Source organism: Pteropus vampyrus, unplaced genomic scaffold, assembly GCF_000151845.1.
Source record: "Pteropus vampyrus isolate Shadow unplaced genomic scaffold, Pvam_2.0 Scaffold23, whole genome shotgun sequence".
Taxonomy (NCBI): Eukaryota; Metazoa; Chordata; class Mammalia; order Chiroptera; family Pteropodidae; genus Pteropus; species Pteropus vampyrus.
Genome location: NW_011888804.1, coordinates 2,737,485 through 2,754,598, shown reverse-complemented (window position 1 = coordinate 2,754,598; position 17,114 = coordinate 2,737,485). Strand labels below are relative to the sequence as shown.

Genomic DNA, 17,114 nt, shown 5'->3' with positions numbered 1-17,114 from the left:
GGTCTTTAGGTTTTGGTTCCGTCTCCCGAAACTTGCCAACTCCCGCATTGAGGAATAACGAGGGAGGGGGAAAGTTAGGGCAGCTTCCCCCCACTTCCCCGCTAACGGGGCAGCCACAAGGCACATCTGGAATCATTAGGGTCCGTCCAGTGACCTTAACCACCACCCTCCCGGCCCTGGGAAAGATCGAAGGACCGGGTTGAGGTGAGTGGGCAGTGGCCCCCTTCACCCCTCCCCATTTAAATCTGAGGCGGCGGCGGGGGCTCCAGAACTCCACGGAATCGTCCGGCTCTGTGCAGTCTCCTGCGGCGTTCCGCCCTCCCCCACGGGGGATTGCCCGGCCCCCTCCCGGCCTCTCTCCTTCCCCCGCAAGGCCTCTCCGGCGCGGGTGGTGGCCGAGCCGCATTGCTGTTCCGAGGCCGCGGAGGAGAAGGCGCCTTTGAATAGTGGTGGGCGAGGGCCGGACCCAGACGCGCGTCAGGAGCCCAGGTCAGACTGGAGATCCAGCGGGGTGGCGGTGGTGGCAGGGTGCGGGCACGCTGCGCATTTTTTACCAACCCCAGCCCCAGTATTTGAAATTTCGAGGCGAGAAGGATTGCAGCTGAGGACGTGGTGGGGTTCCTGAAGGCAGAAATGCTGATGTTTACTTGCGTGTCTCCCCATAACCCAGATTTGTGGAAGAAACTAGGGGCTCAGTGTTGTCTCAGCTAACCGGTGACTCTGGAGGGTGTGTATGTGTGTGGCGGGTGGTTGTCAGTTCGTATTTCACGAACTAAGAAAATGCTTAGTGTTCAAACAGGACAGCAAATGTCAATAGACTCCATTCCATTGTGGCCAGTGTCCTTAACCTGGGGAGTGCGGCCAGAGCTCGCCAAGGGCACGCAAATCCATTTCCCCTGTGCCCCGAGCCCATCCGTGCAGCCGTTATTGCCGTGCCTCGCCTTAGGCCTAGCCGGGGTTGGCAGGGTTGGTGACTATGGTCCTCCTTAAATAGACTTTCTGGGCTTTAGAAGGTGGGATAAGGGGATTTCCCCCCGCCCCCGCATGCGCTGAGTTTTCTTTTTGAAAACAGGTTTTTAACAATTCATTTCTAAAGAATTATCATTTCTGGCAGAAGTTACCCATCAAGATGAATGTGAGCTGATTTTTAAGGAATTCTTCTGCTTTCAGTGGGGTGGAGAGGGAACATTAGTTTTTTGACTTTTACAGTGTTTCCCCTACAAAAGCTACCTAGCCATACTAGTTCAAATGAAGTTCCTATTTCCCCAACTCTTTCCACTTAGGATTCTGTAACTTAAGTTTCCGTGGCATCCATAGTGAAAAATGGAAAAAATTAAATATAATTTTTCTAGAAAAGGATGCATCGTTTTTTCCTTAGGTATCAGAAATCTGGCAGTTACATTCAACTCGTTCAAATAATTAAAAATTAAAATTAAGGCTTTTAAGTTGCACTGGTTCTCCTTAGGCTTTAAGTTCTTTTACTTGAGGCATAAATCATAGTCCTTACTCTTTTCGATAAATATGTGAAAATTTGTATAAAGTATTGGATTCATACGGTGTGAAATTTTATTCTTGTGCAGATCTTTGGTTAATGAATTTTTTCCAGTTCTGAATCACTGTTACTGGGTTCTTTATAAACCAGTACAGTTTCTAGTGTTCTTGCTTAGGTTCGTGTGTATCAGCAAATAAGTTAAGTAACTTATTTATCAGTTAAAATAAGTTTCTGGGACCGGGGGGAAGAAAGAAATATGCAGCGTTGTGGTTAGAGATAGCAAAATACTCTTGAAAGTCTAGGAATTCACACGTCTGCTTTGAATAACATAACATTTCTTCATATTTTATTTTTGGGAGTAGGGTTGGTGAGAAGTGGGTTTTCATGGCTTTCAAAAATTCTGTCTTTGTCATATACGTTTCAAAAGGTGGGTCTTTTAGAACAATGCAACCACAATATTAAAGTTTGAATACAATTTTGCCTTAATCCATTTTTTATTTTTACCTTTTCATTTTTATGTAGTTTTTAGTGATTGTGTATTTTATTTTGTGTTCAGCTGTTTTCCTCTTTAACTTTTATTTAATCTTTTTTTTTGTTAACCATTCTATTGTTAGAAATTGAGTTTCACATTTTTTGCTATTACAGATAATGGTGCAGTAAACATCTTCATACTAATAGCTTTTTGCTTTTGTCTAATTATTTCCTTAGAGAAAGTTCCCAGGAGTGGTTTTACTAGGTCAAAGGGCTTCAAGATTTTTATGGCTCTTGCTAGCTGTGCCATATTACTCTAAAGAAGACTAGTATAAGTTTCCAGTGCCAAAAAGGTGGCTGTTGTATAGAATGGTTTCTTTGTAGTTTGTCCAGCACTGGCGGGGGATCTCCAAGGGAAAAGTTGCATTTACTGTGCATACATTATTAAGTGCTTTTTGTTAGCTACCTGATTGTTTGTATTAGAGTTTAAATTGGTTTCTCTGAGTATTTAATGAAATAATGTATGTGAAGCTGCTTTGTAAAATGCAACTGTTAATAACGAGGATACATGGTTTATCTATTGTGCTGATGATAACTTTTACTAAGTAGAGGAATGGAAGTCCTGAGGAGCTTGTTCTATCTAAAGTTTTTCGGTGGTTTGTTGTTGTTTTGTTAACCTCAGGTCCTCATTCATCCGAAAGTATTTATTAGCTACTAGCCTATGACCAGTTTATTTTTGGTAACTTTCATGTAATTTTATGGCAATATTGGGAATTATCACTGGTTAACCCATGTCTTTTCCCCATTAAAAAAATAATGGGTTTATAATCCTATAACCATATACTCAATTCTAAATAATATAACATTAGAATTTCTTTGGATATGGGATTAAGTGTGGATAAAAATTTTATTTTAGTAATTTTCAGCTTAGTGGTTTTACTGCTGCTTTCTCTTAAGGCATTGCAACTTAGAAATGACGAAGTTGAGTGAAATTGTTGGACAGTGCTTTCATTTAGATATCAGTGAGACCTTCATCTCTTTAAATATCTTCCAGAAGAGCACAAACATCTTCATTTATTCAACATAAATTTATTGAAAATCTATGTACAAGGCAGGTTTAGGTGCTTGGGATATATCAATGAATAAAAGATAACTACTCCCTTGGTGTTTATAATATGATGAACCAGATCATAAACAAGAGGCATTAAATTAGCAAAGTGTAGATAAGAGCTATGGGATTAGAGGGGAGCATATTAAGGGTGTCCTATGGGAATGGTGGGGAAGAGGGTGCGATTTTAAATGGGTTAGGGGAGGCCTCATCGGTAACGTAACATCTGAGCAGTTTTGAAGGTGAGGGAGCCTTTTGCTTTTTATCTAGATTAGTCATATGGCTCCATTTGTAATTTATAAGATTTAAACTGCAGCCTCCTTTGTTAATTCATTCTTTTATGTGGGTATTGATGATAATCAAATTTGAAGTTGGGCCAAAAAAGTTAATTGACATTTAAGTCATTAGAGGCAAGCCGTAAATGCCTTTAAAAGAGGTACATTTTTGTTTCTTTATCTGGCTTATTTATTTTAGCTAATCAGTTTAATTTCGAGTAGAGAAAATATATTTTTTAAGATTGGACAAAAACCTACATCAAATTACTTACCTTTGTCAAAGAAAAAGTAAGCTTATAGTTGCTTGCAGATTTTGTGTTCTTGAAAGTCAAAACAGTCATGGTATCAGTCATGGTGTTCCTTTTTTGGTTAAATGTAAATTTGTATTTTCTGCGTTTCTCTAATTAGACAGTTATAATTTTACACAAGGGATGTTAACTCATATCATAGCTATTTAATAGCCATATGTTTCAACTTAAAGGAGGATCTGACTTCTTTTGGTCCTAAATAGCTACAGCTGTGTTAGAACTTATTTTCATCATAGCATAGTGTGTTTTGTGTTTTTACACCTTGAAAAGGAATGTTTTTTCCTAGAACTGTAATTTTCTATTTTGTCTAGATAAAAATAGTATTTTGATATTGTATAAAGAGTTGAGCCTGAACAAAACCCTATTTTTGTAGCTATTTCAAATGATTGTGACAGTCTCAGTGCAGATGTAAATAGAGTTTATTAACACGCCTACCTCTTACTGTATCTTTTAAAGTGAAGGTACTTATTTTTGTTTGAAACACCTAGGGGTCATCTGTGACTGTTACATATGAAGATTTTAAGAGGTCAGTACAGTGGTCTTTCTGGCAAGAGTGTTACTAAAATAAAAGAATGTTGTTTCCTCTTGAGGTCTTTTTGCCACCTTAGATGTTTGACTTCAAAATATGGATTCTCCCTCCCCACCCCCCACCCGAAAATTTACTCATCAGCGAATGTGATGAAGCTGGTATAAAGCCTTTGATAGATTGTAGCATCTAAATCTAGAATTTGTAATGTAGACACTTTTGAACCCATAACCTTTACTAGCATTACTTATGATTGGAAATAGGTTGGGGTATATTTTTGACATCCTCAAAATACATTTTTTCTATTCAGAAATAACTTTTTTTGCTTTTAGAGATGAACGTACAACCTAGAACGGTGTCATTCACTAAGGTGCCTCCTGAATAAAGCAGATCTGCAGTTTTGTAGGCAGTTATGTCGTAAACTACTTTCCTGTTGTTTAAAACAATTTGAGAGCTTTTTATGTAATACACGTATTACATATGTATAATTTAGAGCTTTCAGACATATATAGAATGTGGTCCCTGATCTTAAGCTGCTTATAGTATAATAGGGAAAAGAGATACTTGAACCAGTGTCTAGAACAGATTTATTCTTGAAATTAATAAATTGAGACTGTCTTCATATAACTACTATATCAGTTATATTTGTAAGTTCTGTCTCATATAATTTGAAAAACTAAATTTTAAATACTCATTGTAGAAAATGCAGAGAATCAAAAAAACAAAGCCCAAACTCCTCTAAAATTAAGATTGTCTACAATCTTTCTTTTGAGATAACCACCGTTAGAAATTTGGTGTACATCTTTTTAGACTCTTTGTGAACACATGCATACGTTTGTTAAACAAAATGGCATCATACGGTATCTACAGTTTTTGGAGTCAGTATATGTTGTCTTTTTAAATATTTGGGTTTCCCCCCCTAAAAAGCTAGAATTTTAGAGCATGAAAAAATAACAAAATCTTAGAAGGGAAAAAACCCTACGCTTTGAGAGGTTAGGGGACTTGCCCAAAGCAACATATTTGTAGAATTTTATTACATCCCTCCCTTTAAATAAACGCAGACATAGACATAAACAAGATCATGCTGTGTATTTTAAAGAATATACAACCACAAATAGTTCTTGCCCTTCAGGATATCTTTTTGTAACCTTGAGTTTGACTTGCTGAAAGAGGAGGTCTAGTTCCTTTAAAAAAAAATATGTAATTTTGTACATATGTGGTATGAAGTCTCCTTAAATGTTAAGTCCTTGGTTTTGTTATTTTTCATGGTTTAGTATTGTTATAGATCTGGGTTGTTTGTGAAAAATTTCCACAACTATTAACCTTAGGTTTATTTTCAGTTGTATGCATGTGAATATTTGAAATTTCCTTTAAATTCAAAGAAATATTACATAGATTGCTTATACTTCAAGCCTGGAAGCTGAGTCAAGTGGCTATAAAATTTCAATTTCATGTTATGATTTAATAGCTAACTGCATTTTGGGAACTGCATAAAAGTGGCATTCTATAATGGAGTCTTTGTAAAGCCCATCAGTTTGTATGATGCTTGTCTGTGATGTAATTGTAAGTGAGTGGGGCTTTTTTTTATCAAGTGTATCAGAACTTTAGAATGTTGTCCTCTTGTATTACCTTGAGAGAATTTATCTGATTGTTGTCAATATCTGTGATTGCCACTTTATGTTCATAATGCTTTTTATAAATCATGTTAAAAAATATTCTTAATGATCTTTGTAAATAGTCAAGATTAATTTTGATTATAGTTGTAGTTAAAGGCTGGTTTTGAACCAAATCGAGCATTTTTCTTTGGGGGCACATAAACATTTTTTGTGGACCTGTGTAATTAACTATTTTCGTTCCTGAAATAGGAAAATCAGGTAGAGAAAGATTTTAAGGTCTTGGCACTGAAGCTTGTGCAGATTACATAAAGGGGAGCTCTTCAGGGCCTCTTTCAGTTTATTTGCTTTTACTTTACACATGTTTCTGCGTAGTTTGCTTTTTGATTTACAGGTTGATAGCAAGTAGAAAAGTAAAACTTTTACAGGCAAACTTATTAACAGCAATTAGAAATAATGGTGTGATAGAAAGTTATGAGAAAGTTAAGTCAAAATGTAGTTATGAGCCTCTCGATGGGGATAAGTTCTGAGAAATGCGTCGATAGACAAACGTAATAGAGTGTGCTCACACAAACCTAGATGGTATAGCCTACTACTATGATTGTATGTGCTATAATATTATACAGCTGATAGCGCAGTGGTTTTGTTTACACCAGCATCAACACAAACAGGTGAGTAATGCGTTGTGCTAGGTGATAGGAATTTTTCAGCTCCATTTTCATCTCACGGGACCACTTTTGTGTATGTGGTCCATCATAGACTGAAGTGTCGTTATGCAGTTATACATAACTAAAGCATCCTGGGAGTTTTGACTATAAGGTTATAGCTCTGTGCCATAGTAGACCCCAGAGGCTTTACTATTTTATAGCACAGTGTAGTTAATTGGTGTGTTCATAAGGGTGACTCATAAGACAAAGTTAACTTGTTTTTCATATCTTTCAAAGAAGTATTTTTTAAACGGCAGGTCATGACTCTTTAGTAGATTGTAAAAATCACTTTAATGGGTCATGACAAGCATTTTTAGAAAAATGAAAAAACAAAAGATGTTAGAATGCATTACATTGTTAAGTGTAAGAATTGTTTTAAAGAACTTTGGTTTCAGTTTATATATATAGTGTTGGAATGCAAACTAATTTTTGGTGTAGTCAAAGTCACTATTTAGATGCACCGAGATGCAGTAACAAGATTGAGGAAGGGTTTTGCAGTTATATCTAGGCCAGGGTTGCCAGATTTAGCAAATAAAAATATAGGATACTGAGTTAAACTCGAGTTTCTGATAAACTGATTTCTTAGTATAAATATGACCCAAATTGGAAGGGACAAAATTATTCATTATCCGAAATTCAAATTTAACTGGGCATCCTTTATTTTATTTGGCAACCCTTGTCTAGGCTAAAAGTGGGGTTCACCCCTTGGTGACTAAAATTTAATTCTGTGATCGCAGGAACTTTATGGTGTTCACTACTGTATCCCAATCTCCTCGAACAGTGCTTGGAATTAGTAAGTGGTAAGATGTTTGAATGAAAGAATGAATGGGCAAGTCACTCACTCTCAGGCTCAGTTTCTGTATCTATTAAAAGGGGAAAAGAATACCTTCCTTAAAAAATGAGGTACCACATTTTTATTACATTCCATCTTTGGCACATAGTAGACCCTCACTATATTAGAATCATACAAATTTGGAATTGGAAGTGGCTCTGGTGGATTTTTAGTTCTCATTCACTTTATAGGTGAGGAAACTAAGGCCACATATTTGTCAAACTTTTCTCATTGGCTACATAGCTGGCTTAGAATCTTGTTTCCTTTTCTTTCTGATATAACATTTCTTAAGACTTGTTTTCCAGATTTGATGTTTATTCAGTAATCTAAGGAAAGATCCACCTATCCAGAAAAAAAATTATTTTATATGTGTTCCAATTAGCAAAGGCTGTACTTGGCTGTGTTTTGTTTTCTGTCTTATATATTTCAAGTGGAAGAGTGTTTCTAGTCCTTTTAAACTTAGGAACTTGAATTCGGAATGAAGTTCCCCTGTAGTGTTTCTACTAGGCATTTCGTTTCCTTTCCTCTGACTATCCTGCTATGGTTCTTAACCTGGTTGGCAAATAGGTTTTATCTCATGCCAATTCTGATTGACGAGAGTATTATGTAGCAGGTACTGAGATTTCATTTGGCTTTAGAGAAGGGACGTAGATAGAGAAGGAATGGAGTAGGGTGAGTCTCTCTGTCATGGGTACTAGAGTATTGGTGTTTGCTGACTGTAGCTTTTAGCAAGTCTCTTGATTGGTCACTCCATGTCCATATATTCTGTACACACTCCATAGCCATAACAATCTCCCCAAACATCTTACATAGTCTCCTCTTTCTATTCAGCCTGAAAGTCAGGTCCCTCCACAGACTGTACACACTGTATTTATTCTCCAGCATAAATCAGATTTTTCTGATCTAGTCATCTCCTCTTAAACATAAACCTTTAAAGGCTTAGTCCAGAATCTTTCTTGCACAATGTCTCACCATATTTGCCCTAGGAAAACGTGATTTCTTCCTCTTCCTGTAGCTTTCGGCAGGTATCATTTCTGTGATGGTCAGTGCACAGTGCCTTGTGTTTAAGAGCAGCAGCTCCTCCACTTACAGACTTTCTCCTTAGGATGAACTCTGAGATAGAGCAAAGCTACACCTCAGAACAGAAGTGGGTTAACCCCACCAACAGGTACCTTTTTTGTTTGTTAATGGTCATTCGACAGTCAACCATTCCTGTCCTTTTTAAATCCTCTGTTTACTGCGTTTGAATTCTGTTGTCATTAAAGCTATCATTTTCAGTAAGTGCGGCAGTAGTGAGTATTGACAATGCCAGAAGAAAGCATTTAATTGTGGTAGAAATGAGAAATTTAAAGTAAGAAAATGATGGCTTGGAACCAGATGAATTATACTGAAGGACAGAGATCAAAGAGTGCCAGCTTTATTTAGTCAGTAATCTACAAAAAATAGAGAATTAATAAAATTAGAAAACTTAGAATTGTGCAGCTAAAAGTGTTGATTTGGGAGAAGGCTAAAGTAGCTACAGTGCTACTGCTGAAACTGTCAGGACCTGCAGATAATGCGGCAGGTTCATACTCCGTTGATTAAAGGGTCTGTGGTGTCTCCAGTGACACCTGAGGAGATTATTAAGAGAACGTTATCTTCTACGAATAGATGCCTGGTGGAATGTGCATATATTGGGTCTGCAAGCTTCAAAACCTCCTGTTCGTTTTAGACTTAGGAACACATGGATATACAGAAGAGACTTTAAAAAAAATTTTATTACGCAGTACACTATGATTTAGCTCAAATTACTGGATAGTTATTCCTTATTGTGGCAGGTTGCTTTTTAATTTTTAGTTAATAAAATTCACCCTTTTTAATGTACAGTTCTTGAGTTTTGACAAACATGGTCATGTAGCCTCCACCACAATCATAGTGTAACCCTATAAAGTTTTCTCGTGCCTCTTTTTAGTTCATCCCCTTCCTCCAATCCTGGCAATTACGGCTCTGTTTCCTGTCATTATAGTTTTGTCTGTTCTAGATTGTCATATAAATGGAATCATACAGTATACAGCCTTTTGTGATTGGATTCATTCACGTATAATAATGCTTTGAGATCCATTCGTGTTACTACATGTAACAGTAGTTTCTTCATCTTTAGTGTTGAATAGTATTCCATTGTATCTGTGTATCACAGTTTATTCTTCAAGAGATGGACATTTGAGTTAGCAGTTTTCGGTTACCATGAATAAAACTGAATATTTATGTGCAGATTTTGTGTGATCACAATGAGTACATTTTTCTTGGTTAAAAACATAGAAATGGGATTTCTGAGTTGTATGGCAAATATTTGTTTAATTAAAAAGTAATTGCCAGACTGTTTGCTAAAGTGACTACAATTTTGTGTTCCTCTCAGCAATGTATGAGATTTGTAATTGCTCCAATTCCTTGGCAGCACTTGGTGTATTGATCTTTAATTCCAGCCATTCTGGTGGCTGTGTAGCAGTATTTTGTGGTTTGAATTGTATTTTTTATAATGCCTAACGATATTGAACGTCTTTTCACACGCTTATTTACCATTTGTGTCTCATCTTTGGTGACAAAATATTTGAGATCTAACTTGTTTAGAAGTAAAGCAGCTTCTGTATTGCCTTCTAGATTTAGAGCATCTTGAGGACAGGGACAAGTTCCTTGTACAACTTTGTATACTTAGTGGTAAATTATTTGTTCTATGAGCATTGGTTTCATTATTAAGCAGATGAGTTTACGCTGCCAAGGAAGAGCTGTCATTTCAAAAGGAACATGGCATTCATTTTATAGGCACACCCAAGTTATTTATTTTTATTTATGTTTGTTTGTTTGTTTGTTTGTTTTGAGTCTGTCCTGTTTGCCAGGCTTTGGGGAAACAGTAGTGAATCAGCCAGATGAGCTCTCCCTTCTTGGAGTTTATATGCTAACGGAGGAGACAAGGCAGAAGATTCAAACTGCCCCTGCCATCTCATGATACATTTGAGTTGCTAATGCTCGCTTCTGTCTTACAAAATATTGGAAAGAAGTCTTTTAGATGAGGGGGAATGAAAACTTATTGCTTTCATCAGCAGATAAGCTCTCTTATGAGTAGTCTAGTATGTTGCTAAGGGTCTGATTTCTTTTAATGATTTAGATACAGCCACTGGTTAGTCACAGAAATCAGATGTTTTAGAAGCCTCCTGGTCTTAAGCTCATCACAAATGAAAGAGAGGAAAAACAGTTATTGAGCAGACCCCACCATGAGCTTCCTGTTCTGCTAGGACTAGGGTCCCCAGCCCCTGGGCCACAGACCAATAACAATCCGTGGCCTGTTAGGGACCAGGCCTCCCAGCAGGTGAGCGGTGGGCAGGCGGGCAAAGCTTCTGTGTTTGCAGCCGCTCCCCAGTGCTAGTAGCATCACCGCCTCAGCTCCACCTCAGATCATCAGGCATTCGATTCTCATAGGAGCACCGGTCCCTGCTGCCATAAAGGTTGGGGACTGCTATGCACACTTATGGTACGTGTGTGTGTGTAATTTTTTCCCTGTTTGATTATCACACAGTCCTAATAGATAATCTATTGTCCTATCCCATTTTACCCATGAGGAAGCTAGGACCAGAAAGACCAAGTGACTTGTTTAAATTTAATTAGCTAAAAAGTGGCAGAGATGGAATGACTTAACTATTGTTGGATTTATGATCGCTGAAAAGGTATATATGCAAGTGAGAACAGAAGAAGAAAACTGGTGATGAATTTAAGGAATATTACCATTACACTTGATCGTTGACCACCGCAGGGGTTAGGGGCACCAATCCCCCGTACGGTCAAAAATGCACGTGTAATTTTTGAGTCCCCCAAAACTTAACTACTAACAGTCTACTGTTGACTGGAAGCCTTACCGATAACATGGTCGATTAACACATTTTGTATGTTATATGTATTATAAGGAATTTTACAATAAAGTAAGCTAGAGAAAAGAAAATATTAAAATCATAAGGAAGAGAAAAAACATACACAATACCATTCGTATTTTTAAAAATGCATGTAAGTAGACCCATGCAGTTCAAGAAGCCTGTGTTTTTCAAAGGTTAACTGTAGTTTCTTAATTGATGAGGAGCTTGAGTCACTAGCTTCACTGGGTGAAGTGACGTACTTCAACAGGCTCCTTAGGATGAAAAGTGGAGAAGAAAATGGGGAGTTTGCATTTGTGATTGATACGGAATTTAGTTATTTACAATCTGTAGATGTTATAGGAAGTCTGCATACTTTTAACCCAATCCAAAAGGTCAGCGAATAAGAACTCTTCTGTTTATTCTAAAAAATTTTTCCTATATAAAACATATTAGGAAAAACTAGCATTTCTGAGCCAACTGGTAGTAGTAGCCATTTTTCTGAAGGGAAAAAAGTTTAGATATCTGTCATATGAAAAGTTTATGGAGAACTATTTGTATAATGATATTACCATTTATTGTATGCCTGTTAGGTTTCAGGAACTGTGCCAAGTGCATTATGTATATATCCTTTAATCCTTACAAGATCCCAGCCTGTCAGGGTGATAGTGCCATATCCATTTTACAGATGAGGAAGAGGTGGTTCAGAGAAACGAAAGAACTTGCCCAAGGTCAAAAAGCTAGGAAATGATGAAGCTGAGATTTTAATCCTGTAAGACTTCAAAGATTTTGCTTTTAATAACTGTGCTCTACTGCTTCTAGTATTGCTTTGTAACAAAAGTCAATAAAAATCAATGAAGAAACCATTCATTATTGTTATCCATAAAATGGCTTCAATTACTTATGCCTTAGTTCTGACAGTTCTCAATTTATAAATGAATACAGATCCAAAAATTTTTGGTTTTTGTTTTAAAATTTAGAAACAGTATTTTAAGTGGCGGTTAGTTTTCTGTACCTGCCTATTTTATCAGATAAGTCACTGGTAATTAATTAATTTGAACTAAGTAGTACCATATCGTGGACTAAGAATGCGTTTGTGGCTTGAACTAAGAACCCAAATACCACTTTCGATGTTTCATTAGGAAAATTAGAGTGTAGAACCCTCTTCTCCACTCTTCCTGTCTTAATCATGTTAGAGGCTACATGGCTCTGGGACTAGAAAGACTCACTGAACAAGACTTGAGTAGCACACATTAGTCTTCCAAAAAGAATTAAATTAAGGAAATGATTCCTGTCCTCTGTGGCTTTAGGGAAATTCCTGGCTATGCTGCAGTTATTTATATGGGTCAGACAATCATACATTTCTTCAATTTATTTTGCCCAGTAGTTTAGTCTATCTTTTGCTATTAAACTCTATTTTCGTTAGGTAACCAACTCCTCTCCCTAAAAATCACCCTATCCCAAGCCTGAGTTCTTCTTCACCTTCAAGGTTTTCCATGATGCAACCTCAGGAGTTGGCAGACTTTTTCTGCAAAGGGCCAGTTAAATATTTTAGGCTTTGCAAACCACATGTAGTATTGTTGTTGTTGTTGTTTTGCATATTCTCCTCCACCCCTATTAACCCTTTAAAAATGTAAAAAGCATTCTTACCTCTGGGCCAAATGAAAACAGGCCACAGAACCATGGACATTTATTTACCTATCCTTTATATAGAGCCCTCTTTTATCTTTCTGGTCATGTTTTCAATCAGTTATTCAAAATATATAACCTCCATTTAAATCAAGATGGTTTCCTTTCTCATTGCCTTTGTAGATACTATCTTTCAACGCTGCCTGTTGTTTCCATAATTGTTCTGCTTTTCCACATCCTCATACTTATTTTGTAATATCTGGCCCAAGTCTTCCGTGAAACTAATTCTCATCTTATTCCTATAGAACTTAGTTTGTCCCACATAAGTTAGTTTTCTTAATTGAGAACATGTTCCATGTTTTTCCGTAATAGCTTGCTATAAACTATAGAAATAAAAAGATTCATGTTTTTCCTCAAACTGTTTTATGGGGAATGCCTATGGTTACTTTTTCTTTCATAGTATTCCTTCCATTTGGCATCTTATTCCCTCTCCCCTAAATCTAAATTTGAGAATTGGAAGCTTGCGTCTGAGATGATCATGACTCATTCTTTAAATGACTTATCCAAAGTCACACAACAATTTAGTATCCCAGCTCTTTCTTACTTTGTGATAGAAGGCACCTATTTCACTTTTGATTGAGTTTTTCTTCCCCTGTGAAATGGAGATGATGAGGATGAAAGGAATTGTATGTGTAAAGTGCTTAAATCAATGCCGGGCACTTAGTAAGTACTTAATAACTTGGAGCTGTTATTAGCATGTTTGGAAACCAGTAAAAAGTTAAGGCTGAAAAGTGTTATTGGTGGGTTTGGGATAGTACTGTATGAGTGAATGCAGTTTAGCATTTCATTGAGCTTGTGTATGTATTGTTCATTAATTCAGTAAAAGTTTGAAGCTGTCAGTCTGGGACTGTTAAGATAATGAAACCTCTCTGCTTCCAAGTTACCCTGTTGTAGTGGAGAAGGTAGGCACACAGAGAGTGTAAACTGATCATGCTGTGGAGGAAGAGAATGACTGCTTTGGGTACAAGGTGAAGAGAAAAAGCTTATGAATGTGGTGAGAGTTGAGATGGACCTTGAAGAATGATAATTAGTTTTCAGGGACGCCATGGGAAAAGGAGGAAGTTCCAGGCAGGGCAAAGTTGTTGATGCTAAAGCACAGGGATTCTATAAACACGGTATAGAAAAACTTGGGTCACAGTGTGGTAGAAGAATTGAAGTAGGTACTTTCTGAAATACAGGGAGACAGATTTGGAGGCTTTTGTAGTTAGAGAAGAAATGAAGTGAGCTTGAAATTGATACTAATAGAATTTTTCAGTAGAAAATTTCAGCATATAAAAAAGAACAGTTTAATGAGCCTTGTGTATCACTCAGCTTAAACAATTAGCAATAAATGGCTCATCTTATTTCACCTGTACTTTCCACTTCCCCATTACCACTTGTCTTTTGGAGGGGATTAAAGTTGTTTTGAAGCCCCAGGAAAGGTTAATGACCAGGGGCTAAACCATTGTGAGAGAGACTTGAGTTCATCAAGGAAGGAAGGGGTGCATTAGCCAGAAGGGATGGATGCTTTGGAAGAAAGTACCTGTTGCTCAAGAAGTTCAAGGAGAAGACTGCAACTGCACTGTTCAGTATGGTGGCTGCCATCCATATATGGCTATTTCAATTTAAAATTAAGTTAATGAAAATTTAAAAATTTAGTTCCTTAGTCACGCTGGCCATATTTCAGGTTCTCAGCTACACATATTGGGCGGCACAGATATAGAACTTTTTTATCATCACAGAAAGTCCTGTTGGACAGCACTGGACTTGAGCCCTAAGATCTCCTTTTCTGAGTCCTGTGGCGCTTTTGGTGTGTCTAGGTCATATCTAATTGTGCATGGTTTTATGACCAAGTTCCTTATCCTTTCCTATAAATAAAACTTCATGTGAAGAGGTTTTTTTTTTTTTTCCCTTTTTTACAACTCTAGTATGTGCAGGAATATGAGGAAGATAATTAGCTAATAATTATTAGGCATTTAATGTGCCAGACATTGTTCTTAAGCCAAACTGTATGGAATATCACTTAATTCTCCAACCTTATGAGAAGATACTATTTTATTTTTTTGAGAAGGTACTCTTTATAATCACTATTTTGTAAATGTTGAAATTGAGACACAGAACCGAAGCCATGAGGTTAATGTCACAAAGCTGGGAAATGATAGGGCCAGAATTTGAACTCAGGCAGTTGCAGACAACTGAAATTAGTTATTGTGGGGATGGTAGTTGTTTTTAAACATTGATTCTAGTTGATTATGTGATGGGGTTAACCTGGTAGTTCTGGGTAATTAAGAGTTGCCAGACCACCTCAGTTTGCTTTAAAAAAAAAACAAAAAACAAAAAACAACTGGGTTGTCATGGACTGCTAGGGAGTCCTACTACCTTGTTTGACTAATTTTTTCAGTGAGGAAATATTCAGTAAGTATTAGTTATAGAATTTCCCTTTAATGAAAAAACTGAAATAGGAAGAACAAATTACTCACCTAAGAGTTAAACAAAAGAGCTGGAATTAGATTTCTAGTTTTTAGTTAATTGTCTTTTTTTTTTGACAGCTGTAGTATTTTAGTACTACACAGAAAAATTGAATTAGTCAATACTTGTCATAATTCACAAAAACTATACTATATACTTAATTTATTCCACAGTTAAGTGTACTTATCGTATGCCAGGCTCTCTTCTTAAGCCCTGGGCATATAGTGGGTAATGAGACAGAAGTGTTTGCCCTCATGGAGTTTGTCTTCTGGGGATGGAGGATAGAGACAAAGTAAACAGATGAACACATAATAACCAGAATTTCAGATACTAAGTAGTATGATGTACTGATATTAAGTACTAGAATGGTGATATAATGGTTGGGGAGCTACTTTTGATGGAGTGGTCAGGGCAGGCCTCTTTGAGGAGGTGACATTTAAGTTGAGATCTATATAACAAGCACTTGACTATGTGAACATCTGGGGGGAAGAGATTTATAACTTTACTAGAAGGGGTTTGGAGGTACATAGTATATTCTTACTATGCCAAAAGAAAAAATAAGTTACATTTATACAACTATTCTGGTTCTAGAAATCTGGATCATAACATATTTTGATCGCATAAGTCTGTTACCCAAGCTTATTGAAACAGTTTTAGAAACTAACGACATATATAGGTGTAGTGTTGAAAAATGGTGATGTGTGAGCAGAATGGTGAAAAATGAAATAAAAAGTTCTATAATTATATTGTGTGGTGCCAGTACCAATAGAAATTGCATGGTTCTCCCTTCCCCAATTTTGAAGCAATAGTGGAAAGGAATTTTATTTACTCTTAGATTATTTAATGTGTTTCAGTTATCAGGAGTGCTGTTGGATTGTTTGAAAAAATATATAGATAATATAATTTATTTTTCAATACAGTTGACATGTAATGTTAGTTTCAAGTGTACAACGTAGTGATTAGATATTTATATAACTTAAGAAGTTATATTGTTCCAATAAATCTGATCATTCCAATAAATCTAGCACCTATCTGACACCATACATAGTTATTACACTATTATTGACTATATACCCTATGCTGTTCTTCACATTCCCATGACTCTTTTGCAACTAACAATTTGTACTTCTTCATCCTTTCCCCTTTTCACCCATTGCCCCCACACCCTTATCTAGCAACCATCAAAATGTTCTCTGTATCTATGAGTTTGTTTTGTTTGTTCATTTCTCTTGTTTTTTTAGATTCCACTTATAAGCAAAGTCATAGGGTATTTGTCTTTCTCTGTATTTGACTTAGTTCACCTCTTAGGTTGATCCATGTTGTTGCAGAGGGCAATATTTCATTTTTTTATGGCTGAGTAATATTCCATTGTATGTATGTATCATTTCTTCTTTATCCATTCATCTGTTGATGGACCCTTAGATTACTTCCATATCTTGGCTCTTGTAAATAATGCTTCAGTGAACACATGATCGAATATGTCTTTTAGATTTCTTCAGATAAATATGCACAAGTGGAATTACTGAGTCCTTCTTGTTATAGCCTTTGTTTTAAAGTCCATTTTGTCTGATGTAAGTATTGCTACCCCAGTTTTTGTTTGTTCTCATTTTCATGAAAAGTTTTTTTTTCCATCCTTTTACGTTTAGTCTGTGTGTCTTTTGATCTGAAGTGAGTTTCTTGTAGACAGCCTATGTAAGGGTCTTGTTTTTCTTATTCATTCAGCTACCATATGTCTTTTGATTGCAATATTTAATCAGTTTACATTTA

At 36.6% G+C, this 17,114-nt stretch overlaps 1 protein-coding gene across 9 annotated transcripts in view; it reads left to right on the top strand.

Annotated features, from left to right (window-relative positions):
• The first annotated feature begins 423 nt into the window (after positions 1–423).
• ATXN2 (ataxin 2) overlaps positions 424–17,114 on the top strand; it is a 91,859-nt gene continuing 75,168 nt past the window's right edge. For 7 of the 9 annotated variants that reach the window (XM_011355800.1, XM_011355799.1, XM_011355796.1 and 4 more), the window contains exon 1: positions 425–489. The gene's annotated coding sequence lies outside the window, so the exon portion shown is untranslated. Of the gene's footprint in view, positions 490–17,114 lie in introns of all 9 variants that reach the window. The other 2 variants (XM_023528222.1, XM_023528224.1) reach the window with 2 other exon arrangements.